The sequence below is a fragment of the Toxorhynchites rutilus genome, chromosome 2 (assembly GCF_029784135.1).
Source record: "Toxorhynchites rutilus septentrionalis strain SRP chromosome 2, ASM2978413v1, whole genome shotgun sequence".
NCBI lineage: Eukaryota > Metazoa > Arthropoda > Insecta > Diptera > Culicidae > Toxorhynchites > Toxorhynchites rutilus.
Genome location: NC_073745.1, coordinates 63836883 through 63851000, shown reverse-complemented (window position 1 = coordinate 63851000; position 14118 = coordinate 63836883). Strand labels below are relative to the sequence as shown.

The following is a 14118-nucleotide window of genomic DNA, read 5'->3' as shown; positions in this document are numbered from 1 at the left end:
TCTGTATGGAATGTTATAATTGGTCCTTGATTCTATCCAATCGCTGTTCATCTCTGAGGTTGGTCCAACGGGTAAGAGATTCAGGATGCTCAAGTGACCAGTTTTGTCCCCGTCTAATTTTTTTTTATATCGTTTTAGCTTTAGAGCGCTTCTATTAGCCTCCAGCTGAACATGTTGACCCAAAGGTAACAAGTGAAGGATAGCCTCCAATGCCTTTGAGGGTGTGCTTCGCATTGCTCCTGTTACAGCAACGCATGCCAGTCGTTGGAGTTTGTATAGCTTTTTTGTAGCTACAGTCACGGAAAAAACGCTGTAGAAATTTAATTTTTAGGAATTATATCTTCAGCTTTCGCTTATAATCAGATAAGAGTGTATAGATCACGTTGACCATGCTTCACTGTAAATTTTTCGTAAATTTGGAAAAATGTCGTCGAACGAAAAAGAGCGTCGTGAATCAATCCTGCGCACTCATTTCGAGAATCCGGAGTTGTCACATCGGGACATCGGTAAGATGCTGGGAATCATCCAATCCACGGTCAGCAGAGTACTAAAACGATAATTCGAGAACCTAACCATCGACCGGAAGGTGAAGAACGGCAAAAATGGATGCTCCGTCAGTGAAAAAGATCACAAGTGCGTAGTTAAGCAGTTTAGACGTGATCCGAGAAGTTCGGTCCGGGATGTCGCCAATAAGCTGAATTTGTCAAGTTCATTCGTCCAGCGGACCAAGCAGCGGGAGGACCTGCGTACATACAAGGTTCAGAAGGCTCCTAACCGCGACGAAAGGCAAAACATGGTGGGGAAGACGCGAGCCCGGAAGCTGTACACCGAAATGCTGACGAAGCTGCATTGCCTGGTAATGGACGACGAAACCTACGTCAAAGCGGACTTTCGTCAGCTGCCGGGCCTGTTGTTCTTCTCCGCAGAGGACAAATTCAGCGTTCCGGAGGAGATTCGCAGAAACTATCCAAGTTTGCCAAAAAGTACATAGTGTGGAAAGCGATCTGCTCTTGCGGAAAGCGGAGCGCCCCCTTCGTGATGACCGGCACGGTAAACGGGCAGGTTTACCTTAAGGAGTGTCTACAGAAGCGCTTACTACCACTATTGAAGCAGCACGAGGGCCCGACCATCTTCTGGCCGGATCTCGCTTCGTGCCACTATTCAAAGGACGTGTTGGAGTGGTACGAAGCCAACGGAGTCACCTTCGTGCCAAAGGAAATGAACCCGCCCAACGCCGGAGCTTCGCCCAATATAGAGAAATATTGGGCGATTATGAAGCAGGCCCTCCGGAAGAACCCAAAAGTTGTCAAATCGGAGGCGGAATTCAAGAGAAAATGGATTTCTGTTCAAAAAAAACTACAACCTGACGTTGTACAGAACCTTATGGACGGGGTAAAGAGGAAGGTGGGAGCATACGGGCTTGGGCTCGAAGTATGAATAAAAAGAAAATGCCAAAAGTTGTTTAATAGTTTTTATTTTACTGTCTAAAATTTTCAAAAGGATCGGTCTACTGGGCGAATTTCTACAGCGTTTTTTCCGTGATGCAATTTGACGTGGCACACCCTTTATTATCCCCCCTGGTTGCTGATGCTGCCACTGGTAGAAGTAATAAATTTCTGGCTTCCCCAGTTAATTAATTTACGACGTGTCGGTGGTCCTTCTGCTCGTGCGAATTGATGGTTGGATCCGATCCGAAACTTTGCGATTGGCAGACGCAAGCAAGGAAACCATAACGCACGTAGAGATAGTAGGTAGATATGTTTTGAACGTACCCGCGATTAATTAATGCACGTGGTTTATGTTATACGCCCCCCCCCCCCAAAGCAACATAGTGGTGGGGAACGAGAAGTGAATCTTGTAAGTAATTACTTCGGCTCCCCACACCATCACACGGGCGTCGTCGTCTTCTTCGGCGGCGTCACAGGTGAAGTCGGTGGGCAACCAGGCGGAATAAGTGACATTGCCAGGACGGTCGCCATCCCCGGTTGTGATTGATGCCTGCGAAAGTTTCTGATGTTTCTGTAGAGTACAAACCGACCAACCGGTCGACCGTACGCATCGTCGTCTTGATGATCGTGAGTCAGAGATTCCGAACGTGATCTAATCAGCAAGAATGGGACTTATTAATTTATGCAGTCGTCTCCTCCTCCTCTCAGGGGCAGGGCATGTTGTTTATAAACAGATTTCGGTGAATTTAAAGCGGCGCGTTGGCAGTTCGCCAACGACCACGAAAGAGTTGTAGAAGCGATGTCCAGATAAATATAGCATACCTTGAGGGTGAACATGCATTTCTCATTGAATTCATCAGAATTCCACTAGATTTGTTTTTATCAAAACACAGATATGCGCGCAAAGGACTCCTGTGGCAACATGGAGCCCTCTTAGCAAAACATTTGCCTAGCAGATGTCTCAAATGGATCCCTTTGCTTGGACAAATTTTTTGACGTTCGTGTCCGTGCTTCTTTCATCATAAACACACGCGCCCATAGGTTCCACATAATTACATGGACCACCTTACGAAGGTGGTGGCCAAACAAACAAGCACTGTGTGTGTGTTCCTTCACCGCGAGCGAGGGCGAGCGTTGTGAGGGGGTGCGCTCCCTAATGACTGCCCCTCGAGAGAGGTGGATGAATTCGACGTGATTCATTGGAATCGGAAGGTATTTGATCGTCTTTAACGATGGATTCGCTCTAATAGGGGGATTCCATTACCGTGATGATTTGTTTTTTTTTTATGGAGGAATTAGCTTGGAAGGTTCAGATTAAGTGAAGTAGGATGAGTAATGGTTATTACGAATGAGATGTTCCGCAATAGAAATGGTGAGCTTCTTCCCGCAGGGCGTTGTTTTTAATTAATTCGTTAATTCGATTAACTAGTTCTCCTTCTGACCGTTCTTCTTATTTTTTTTGCTACACATTTCGAAACTGAAAATACGAAAAGTTAAATTGAGCTTATTTTCAATCTGACGATTCAAGATAATACATTGAGTCTACTGCATGTCAAAATAATGAATTTGGTCAATTTTAGTTCAAACTTCAATTATCTGCCAAGAGATGAACCAGCCTACGGCTGAAAGTCTCTATAATAAAGAGTATAATTCAATTATCTGAAGAAAAAAACTCATAAATGTCGATCAAATTGTGACTGAAACCACAAAAATATGATTTATATTTAAATTAAAATTTAATTTTTCATGAGAATTTGGGTGAGAGAATGTTTCTGGTTTACAAGTATGAGTACGCATTCAAAATATCGGATTTTTTTTACTAAAAACGCCATTTGCGGGAAGTTTTATTACATTTATTTTAAAGAGAAGTACGGTACGGAAGTTTACTCAGGATATGCTCTTTCGGTAAGCATGTGTGAAAAGTGGTTTCAAAAATTCACAAACATTGATTTCGATTTGAATGATAAATAAAATGAAAATTCTGAAAAAAAAATCAAAGCTCAATTGGAAGCCCCTATCATATGAAATTATTGCTGACGAACGGTATTGACTACAATAAAGACGTTTGAATAGAACTCTGAAGGAAAAACGAACGTGAAAAGAAAAAAAACATGATCGTAACGACCGCGAAAAAATACGACAAAATAATTTTACAGCATGAACAACGTCAGACATGTTCATGGATCTGTCAAACATTTTCAGGAAAAAATGAACTGGTCTCCCGCCATATATCCCAATCATGGCCCCCTCAGATTGTTATTTGTTCTAGTTAATGTCGTCGGCCCTTTCTGAAGAGCGGTTCCGAGCCTATAAGGAAATAAAAAAATGGCTTTCAATGGGACATACCTTCAATAAAGTAGCATTACTGCTGTTTTGTGCTCCAAACAAAATTGTTTTTATCAACTCTTACTTGTATACGTAATAGGAACCTATGTCTTTCTTGAGCTATAATTTTATTAAATCAAACATATGATGTAATATTAGGAAAGAATATCTCAATAATGGAAAAATTTTGCTGGTTTGGGCAGAATCGGAGCGAATTTGTTTTTGGTCTATCATTTTATGACAAAAGTTGCCTTGGGTTTGCGTAGAGTTGCAGAAGAAACTAAAGATGGTTGATCTATGATTCATTTTTGTCCCCTCGCGAGAACAATACACAAGCTGGAATTATGTCGGAATTCGTTTCGTTTACATCAGCGTACAGCACTGGACTATGCATCGCTAGCGTTCTTCTTCTTCTTCAAGAAAAACCAACAATTATCGCGGCAGTCTGTTTTTGCAGCTAATACACAATACGCTTACAGCCGATTGTAAAATTGTTCATCCATCACAATCTTCCTTTGACAACGCACATAATCAACAATGAGTGCGTGTGATTCTATAATACACAAGCATTTCCAACTTCACTGTAGAAGAGCAAAGCTAAGCTAAGAAAGATATATAGCTCAAACCTCATATATACAGGGTTTTCCATTTCGGGCTTCCGAAAGTATACAGCCCTGCGCTGACAACCGTTTGACATAGCTGTCAACCAAAGCGTCATATCGTTAGTTGAATGTCTGCCATTTTACAATATGGATCGTTTTAACATCACACAACGTGTTAATTTTGTTAAATTATACTATAAAAATGATGAAAATCCGGCAAATGTTTTTCGAGCATTACGGACGGTTTTTTGTCGTCATGGACGGCCTACAGAGCACACAATCGCTAATGTAGTGCGTAAATTCGAACAAACTGGATCCGTAGCGGATATTGTGAAACCTGTGCATCATCGTAATGTGCGTTCGGCCGAAAATATTGCTGCTGTTGCTGCCAGTTCGATTCCAAGGCGTGCTCATTAATTGGGCTTGTCAAACACATCATTGTGGCGAATTTTGCATTTGGACTTGCACCTACATCCATATAAAGTCCAACTGGTACAAAAATTAGAGCGTGGTGACCATGGAATGTGTCGGGCATACATCGATTGGGTGAACGAACAACATCAGCAAAATGCTGAATTTTCGCATCAAATTTTCTTCAGCGATGAGGCACATTTCGAGCTCGGTGGCTATGTGAACACCCTTCTTTTTCTTCTTCAATGGCACTAACGTTCCTAGAGGAACTTCGCCGTCTCAACGTAGTATTACTTGCGTCATTTTTATTAGTACTTAGTTGAGATTTCTATGCCAAATAACACGCCTTGAATGCATTCTGAATGGCAAGCTCTAGAATACGCGTGATCACAGTGCAAGTCGGAGGAAATTTCTTTGACGAAAAATTCCCCCGACCAGAACGGGAATCGAACCCGAACACCCGGCATGTTAGTTATGACGCTAACCACTCGGCCACGGGAGCACTACCCAAAATTTCCGTATATGGGGCTCAGAAAATCCACACGTGATTGTTGAGAGGCCATTGCATCCGCCAAAAGTCACTGTTTGGTGCGCATTATGGTCTGGTGGAGTCATCGGGCCGTATTTCTTTGAAAATGTGGACGGCGAGACGGTAACTGTGAATGGTGAGCGCTATGGCCGCATGTTAACCGATTTTTTTGCCATAAATTGAAGATATGGATGCGGATGACATGTGGTTTCAGCAGGACGGCGTCACGTGCCACACAACACGACCGATCATGGCCATATTGCGAACGAAATTTGAGGGACGCATAATTTCGCGTTTTGGTGATGCCAATTGGCCGTCCAGATCATGCGATTTGAACCCGCTAGACTTTTTTGTGGGGTTATGCGAAAGACCGTGTCTATGCCAACTCTCCGCAAACTCTTGAACATTTGAAAGACAACATTCGTGAAGTTATGACCGAGATACCGCCCCATATGTGCCGAAAAGTCATCGAAAATTACCTGTATCGGATCAAGGTGTGCGAGGAAGCCCTAGGTGGACATTTGAATGATGTTGTATTTCACACATTATGGCATAAACCAAACTTGAATTTGAAATAAAAGTTTCTTCGAAATTCGAATTCTAAGTGTGTTTTATTTCAATTCACTTCCGGAATTTAAAGTTGGAGAACCCTGTATATTTTTTTCCGAAAACCTGACTTAACTGATCTGCGATTGCTCTGATGTAAGTTGAAAGTATATAAGTAGGCTTTTTAAAAAACTTCCTCGAAGAAATTGATAAAGATAAAAAAAGGAGATTATCCCCAGCAAACGACCAATTCTTGACGTAGGACAAAATTATTCTGTTTCAATCGCTTGTCTTCCCCTTCGGAGATTATTTTAGTAGAATGTTTTGGTGACCCTGAACAGGGCAGATGGTTTGTGTGGTTTCGTAGAATCAGCAGAAAAATCATAATCATATAATAATCATAATTATCGCTCCCGCGAGAACAGTACATAAGCTGGCCATACATCGTAATTTGTTTTGTTTCCACGTCGATGCCCCCACATCCCTAAAAATGCAACTTGAAAGTTTTCTTCTTTTTTATAGTATAGCTATATCAGCTTTCGCGGCCTTCTTTTTGTCGGTTGATACACACTCAATCACAGGCAATTGTATATTTGTTTGACCACCACCATTGTTATTCCTCATTTCCAAAAAAAAACACGAAACACAAAACTATTAAACTTCAATCTACATCTGACAACGGATATAATCAACAGTGCGACGCAGAAATGCACAAGCGCTCTCCACCAGACGGCATGAAAATCGACACTTTGTATCATTCATTGAGTTCCATCTTTGATCTGAATGTTGATCGTATAACGCGTGAAAACTCAATGAACATAATTTGCGAATCACTCCTGTTCGTATCGCTCACTCATTCGTTGCCATGTATGTGAATGGTTGGAGCTAACGATACAAATATTTGGTTTTCTCCGTTTTGGTTTTCTGTGCTTGTTCTCTCTATTTGCATTTCGAGCGACCGATTCCTTCCGACACCTTCTTTGTTTTTTTTTTTGGTTAACGAATGCTTTCAATTTTCATTAATTTAGACTATTTACGAATACGGGAGTTCTATAGTGTCCATTTCCGATTCAATTGGTAAGTAAAACATCAGAGTCTGTACGCAGCGAAAAATAGTTATTGTCGTTAAAATTGTTTCATAACAACGCGATCAGTTTTCTGATTTGGCACGCTTATTGAAAGACGAAGTCCCATGTCAAAATATTACAAGTAACGGAAATATATACCTTTCTGAATTTTTAACATGTTCTCTAAAAGTCTCATCTTTCCAATAAACATATAGAAGCTAGGGTGTTTTTTTTGTCATTTCAAAAATCAGATTTTTCTAAATTTTCATCCTAAAGGAAACATTTGGGGCGTAGCTTTCCTAGAAGGTGAATTCGAATGTTTTTAATGTTAGAAAATCGAAAATAAGTCAACTGGTTTGAATGCCAAAAATTAAAAAAATTGTTTATTAACTAGAAGTCGGCATATAAAGGTTTATATAATATTTTTTTTCCTGAAAAGTCTACAAAAATACATTTCATTTGCACTCAGGGAACGTAGTAGGTTTAGTTGTTCAAAAGCTAAAAAAAATTCAAAAAATTGTGAATTGGCAAAACTATTTTTTTTATGGCAACTCAAACTTTGGGCTACGCTCCCTGAGGCCGAAATAAAAAGTACGTATTCAGAATTGAAAAAAAAAATTTATTTTGAGCAAGATCAGAATTATTTGGCTGGATGTATTTTTCATGGAGTTGTTGTAAGTTGTAACTATTATTGTAATGTAAGTTAAGAAAAACTGTTTCAAAAAGTCTTAAAAATCAATAGAACTACAAATGATTGCGTTGTTTTTTTTTGCAACCCGGTTTTGTCCGGAAGTACCTCATATATTCTGAACGACTATTTTTTTTATTCTTGTAGTGCCCATGCTCCCAATTCTTCAAAATCCGAAAACATATCAGGTTTTTATTTCATGAAATAGAGACTCTACATTCCTTTATTCGTAAATGATTTAAATTGATGAACATTGGCAGCATTGTTACTGTCCTATATGCTCGTTCTGTGCTTTCTTGACACTCACTCGAAACGCAAACGCTTCGTTTTACGGTCACTGTGGAAAGAGAAAACACTGCAACTTAAGCTCCACCCGTTTTCAACTTATTGCAACAAGCAAGATGTCATTTTCGATTTCTTCTACACCATCTTGCTCCAGTCAGCGAGTAGTCAACTTTTTTTTTGTAACGGTGAAGTCACGCAAAATAATTTTGATTAATACACGAGGGTCGATAGTTTGTTGTGAATGAAAAATGTCACAGATCGCGGTACGTTTTTTTGGCAACTTCGAATCCGATGGGGATATCTCGATTAAATTCATGCTGGTGGAAAGTACTTGTGTATTTTTGTCATATGCACACATTACCAAAGTTGTATTAAAGTGGTAACAATGACCGGAGGACCGAGGCGCTAAATGTTGTGCGCGTAAGTGCTCTCCAAAAATCAGTACCTCGCTGGCGCTGCGTTTATCTCAGAACTAAACTAAAAAATTGCACCTTTTCTGAATTCCTTTATGGCTCTCCATAGGGGCGTAGCTTTCCTAGAAGGTGAATTCGAATGTTGTTAATGTTAGAAAATCGAAAATAAGTCAACTGGTTTGAATGCCAAACATTAAAAAAATTGTTTATTAACTAGAAGTCAGCATATGAAGGTTTATATAATATTTTTTTTCCTGAAAAGTCTACAAAAATACATTTCATTTGCACTCAGGGAACGTAGTAGGTTTAGTTGTTCAAAAGCTAAAAAAAATTCAAAAAATTGTGAATTGGCAAAACAGCCTATTTTTTTTATGGTAACTCAAACTTTGGGCTACGCTCCCTGAGGCCGAAATAAAAAGTACGTATTTAGAATTGAAAAAAAATATTAATTTTGAGCAAGATCAGAATTATTTGGCTGGATGTATTTTTCATGGAGTTGTTGTAAGTTGTAACTATTATTGTAATGTAAGTTAAGAAAAACTGTTTCAAAAAGTCTTAAAAATCAATAGAACTACAAATGATTGCGTTGTTTTTTTTTTGCAACCCGGTTTTGTCCGGAAGTACCTCATATATTCTGAACGACTATTTTTTTTATTCTTGTAGTGCCCATGCTCCCAATTCTTCAAAATCCGAAACATATCAGGTTTTTATTTCATGAAATAGAGACTCTACATTCCCTTATTCGTAAATGATTTAAATTGATGAACATTGGAACAATTGATGAACAAACGCAAACGCTGTGTTCGTTTTACGGTCACTGTGGAAAGAGAAAACACTGCAACTTAAGCTCCACCCGTTTTCAACTTATTGCAACAAGCAAGATGTCATTTTCGATTTCTTCTACACCATCTTGCTCCAGTCAGCGAGTAGTCAACTTTTTTTTTTGTAACGGTGAAGTCATGCAAAATAATTTTGATTAATACACGAGGGTCGATAGTTTGTTGTGAATGAAAAATGTCACAGATCGCGGTACGTTTTTTTGGCAACTTCGAATCCGATGGGGATATCTCGATTAAATTCATGCTGGTGGAAAGTACTTGTGTATTTTTGTCATATGCACACATTACCAAAGTTGTATTAAAGTGGTAACAATGACCGGAGGACCGAGGCGCTAAATGTTGTGCGCGTAAGTGCTCTCCAAAAATCAGTACCTCGCTGGCGCTGCGTTTATCTCAGAACTAAACTAAAAAATTGCACCTTTTCTGAATTCCTTTATGGCTCTCCATAGGGGATATATGGTAAAAAACGTACCTTTCTTTTTTGGTAAAAAACGTACCTTCATGTCATTCTTAATGGCTTCGAGATAAGAAATTGAAAAACATACTGCATGTGCATCTTTCTATGGTTTATCGAGGAATATTTTCGAAAAGATTTTTTCATCGAAAATTTCTTTTTCTTTGGTATTTTGAAATTCTGATTTGGAGAAAAATATTTTTTTCAACATTTCAAATTTTTTTTTGTGATTTATATTTCATGTGTTTGTTCGATTTTTTTAATATTTCTGATTTTATTCAGAATTTTTCGAGTACAAAAATATCTCTTCATTTATTCACCGTCTGCAATTTTGTTATTTTCTCAAAATCTATGATTTATTTGTTTTTGTAAATTTGAAAGATCTGGCAAGGTGAGCATTTACAAAGTTATCCCAAACCTTATTACCAGCGTTATCAAAAATATTAAATACCAATTTAAAAGTTCAGGTAATCACTATAGGAGCTATAGTAAAGAATGTTCTTCTTCGTTTTTTAACGCCATTCTCAAAGAGAATATGGAAAAATACTCAAAGTTCAATCTACTATTATCTTACTTACACATCGTCACAGAAAAAAGAAATCAAAAATTCCGTTTGTTTTTCGGCATTTGAAAATCAATTGAATTGATTTTCTTTTAATTTTGAGTCGCAATATTTTTTTAATGTGTTATTATGTTATAAGAAACTCGTGCGAACACATTTGAATATCAATTAAAGTTGTACTCAAAATTCTACAAAAATAAACATTTTGAAATGCCAAAAAAAAAATTTCTAAAAATTGTTCGCACCTCGTAGTGCTCTGAATTTTGAAAAAAAATCATACATATTTAAAAATACCTAGAAACACATTTAACAACATATCAGAGCGGTACTGGATCTCAAAATCGAAAAATTTGTTTTTCAAAATTTCAAAGTACCGAAAACAATTAAATTTTCGAAGAAAACCTTCAGTATCTTTTTCAAATTTTTATCTCGAAGTTATTGAGAATTATGTTAAAAAACCATAAAGTACGTTTTTCACTATAGTTCCTATCAGGCGAACCAGCCCAGGAGGCTGAAAACCTCTCAAATAAAGAATAAAAAAATATATATATATATAGTTCCTATGGTGAACTATATAGTTTTAAAAAATGGACAAAATGTCTTATTCGGTACCCTATACAATATTTTCCATAGTGCTTGCGATCTTTTATAGGGGAAATTTCTACTTCCTTACCCAGCCAGATCCTTTAGCTACAATACGTAAAAATGTGTGCTCCGATGAGCATAGCGTTGTGGTTTTTCATGATAAAAAAGTGTTTTACAATTTTTGTTGCAAAAAACCTCAATTTAGAATGTTTATATAAAATCGAAAAACCATAATTACTTCTTTAATGGCGTTAACGTCCTTGTGGAACTTTTGCCGTCTCAACGTATGCATTAACTAGCGTCATTTATTAATACTTATTTGAGATTTCTTAAGCCGAACAAACCGCCTTAAATGTATTCTGAGTGGCAAGCTCTAGAATACGCGTGAACACAGTGCAAGTCGGAGGAAATTTCTCTGACGAAAAATACCTCCGGCCAGAACGGGAATCGAACCCGAACACCCGGCATGATAATGTGAGACGCTAACCACTCGGCCACGGGTGCACACAAAACCATAATGAACCATTATCCGAAAAATAACCGTTTATATCCTGAAATAAATGTGTCCCTTGGTGAAAAACTAAGGTTTCTAGAACAACGCGTTTTGGCTTAACTTATACTGCGATGCGCTGTAATGGAAGAAACAAATTGTTTATAAATAAGTATATTATTTTGGCTCGCAGAATATTATTCAGATCTCCTAATCTGCTAATAATAACAATTGCGAATTGCACAATGCGGTTTGGCCTTAGCGACAGTACTCTCAATTTTTCAAAGTGATTTTTGGCTACTTAGGAATAAGGAATGTAGATAACCATATTGAAAAAAGAACATGGTAAAAAATGTATTTTATTTGTAATGAAAAAATCGGCAATTACTTTTCGGGTAATCCAGTGTATCAACATAATTAACCAGCAAAAAAGTAAAGATGCTCTCATCTCATTTTTTTTAATTCGCACTAACAAGACGGCCACGGGTGTGTTTCAGGATCAATGGATTACCACTTTCCCAAAATATTCCTTGCCCATTATTCGCACCTGGGAGACACACAGATTCCATGACATCAATCATCCGCAAAATGAAGTGAATTAGAGCGTGAATAGAAAAATAGCACAAGAGATGTGTGTCACCAAACCGCATCATCACCAGGCGCTGCGAGGAAAATCTCCACCCGTGATGATGGAATGTGTGTGTTTGTGGGAAATAATCTCTGTCAGAATTAATCGCGGGAGCGACGCATCATCTCGCGGCGTGTTAAGTTATTGATGACCACTAATAATAACTAATGAGGGCTTCCCGTTAAAAACGACCACCGGCGGAATGTTTGTCGCTATGCATAGATCGATGAATTAATTTCGTTGCGAATTTATAGGAGCTTCAGATCCGCTGAAAAATTGCAATGGATGAACTCTTCTAGTATTTGGTTGCAGCTGGTGTAACGATGTCCTAGGAGTTTGTCAAAAACATACACCATTCGTAGACAAGTACATTCCATTGTCCAGAGGAAGTGATTCATCGTTCCGGCAGACCATGTCATAAATCACCTTGCCCAATAAGCACACTCCACTGATAGGTGTAATAATTCGTTCAAAGCGATCCCGGGCGTGTAATATGTTTGGTTTGTCCTCATCTCATTCTCGTTGTCTTCATTCTCAGCAACAGTTTCGTGGCGAAGATGGAAGGAGACGACGGCGGCGGTAATAAATTCTCACCTTAGAAGACTCAGCAATCCCGATCATATATCCACTCCAATCCTTTGTTGGCGCATTCCATTTTCGCCATAACCAATTGTTGAGAAGTTCATGCTCTTCGGTGTGAGGCAAAATTTATCACCATTTACGTTGTTTGAGTTCTCGTTCTAGCTCGTCTTGAAGCAGAACTATTGGTTACTTTGTTTGAATGATTGCATGACAACGGCCTTGCTTTAGATCTGGTCATCCGCTCCAAAAAGGCTTGGCATTGAAGTCTGCTAACTTCGTGCGAAGCATCTTAAGCACATCACATCCTCCTCTGTTGATTCAAGCACAGCAATTTATTCCTTGAAATTCGTTCCAATTCCAGAGAAAACCTGCCTACTGGCTTCCGGATAGCTCAAAGCGAATGATTGCTGTGAAAGAAGCGGTAATTCATCACAACATTCCTCTCCATCGGTACCGGTTGATCCAGTTATTCCTCCCCTCTCCTGATCCGTCCAGGCTCCAGGCTCACTGATGAACCTCAACATGCCGGAGGATAACTTCATTGGTATTGGGGGTTCAATTAAGATTCGCTTCACGGTGGCGGTTGGGGGGGGGGGGACGCAGGTGGTACGTGCGTGCGTGTGCGTCTCCACAGTGCGTGACTCCCGACAACCTGTTGTAGCGTAAATAGGAGGAGAGGTTTGCTGGAAGTGTTTAAAGCAAGCCAAAGATGAGAGCAGCTCGATAATGATAATTAGTAGCGGACTGGCTAGTGTCGTCTCGTTTTAATTTACGTTGATTAAATCATACATGCAAGACGATAGCAAGACGATCGAACGCCCGTTCGGATGGTATCCATTGATCCCTGAGACCTCGATTCGAACAACGAGGCCAAAGCTTCTAATCATGGCATTTATTAATAATGAGTCTCAAAGTGAGTCATTGAGTGATGTGGGGAAGGTGAAACTCTAGCCGGTAGTGGATATCGCTTTATAAACCGGAAAGATCAAATGATGAGTGGCTCCATAAAAAAAAAAATGTGAATATTTACGGTTGATATCGTTGAACAGATTTTGTACATCCACAGAATCATAAATTGCATCGAATTGCAAACTAATGGAATAGCATGGTGGTTATCATTTGATTGTGAAGCTAGTTCATGATTATGTAAAACGGAATCGAGAGATGGTCGAGTTATAAGCGTTCCGAAAAACAAGCAGTAAAGAAATAGTTATTCATATTTCTATACAGTGCAGATGTAATGAAAGCAAACTCTGTTCTGTGAGGCGCAAGCCATTATTAAAGAAGCGAAGCAATACAATTTTCAAATTAACTCTCAGGCTCAGCATTAAAATGTACTGTTTGTTGCTCGCTGTCTAAAGCGACACTGAAACACATAAATATCCAAGTGAAAAATTATATATTTAAAAATATTATATATATATATATATATATATATATATATATATATATATATACAATAAATATATATGATATAATAAACAAAATTACGCAAGTAATACTACGTTGAGACGGCCAAGTTCCTCCAGGAATGTTAGAGCCACATAAGAAGAAGAGCCTCAAAATTTCGATCAAAAAATAAAATGTACAAAACGAAGTGAAACGTGGTGAGTGTAAAGACATGGATCATTCAAGCAACTTTGCAACTTTGCTGACAAAGTTAT

The 14118-nt window shown here is 38.6% G+C and overlaps 1 protein-coding gene across 3 annotated transcripts in view; it reads left to right on the top strand.

The window, feature by feature from the left end:
* Window positions 1-14118, top strand: part of LOC129769915 (heterogeneous nuclear ribonucleoprotein L) — a 638502-nt gene that overhangs the window by 269767 nt on the left and 354617 nt on the right. The gene's annotated exons all lie outside the window — the stretch shown is intronic.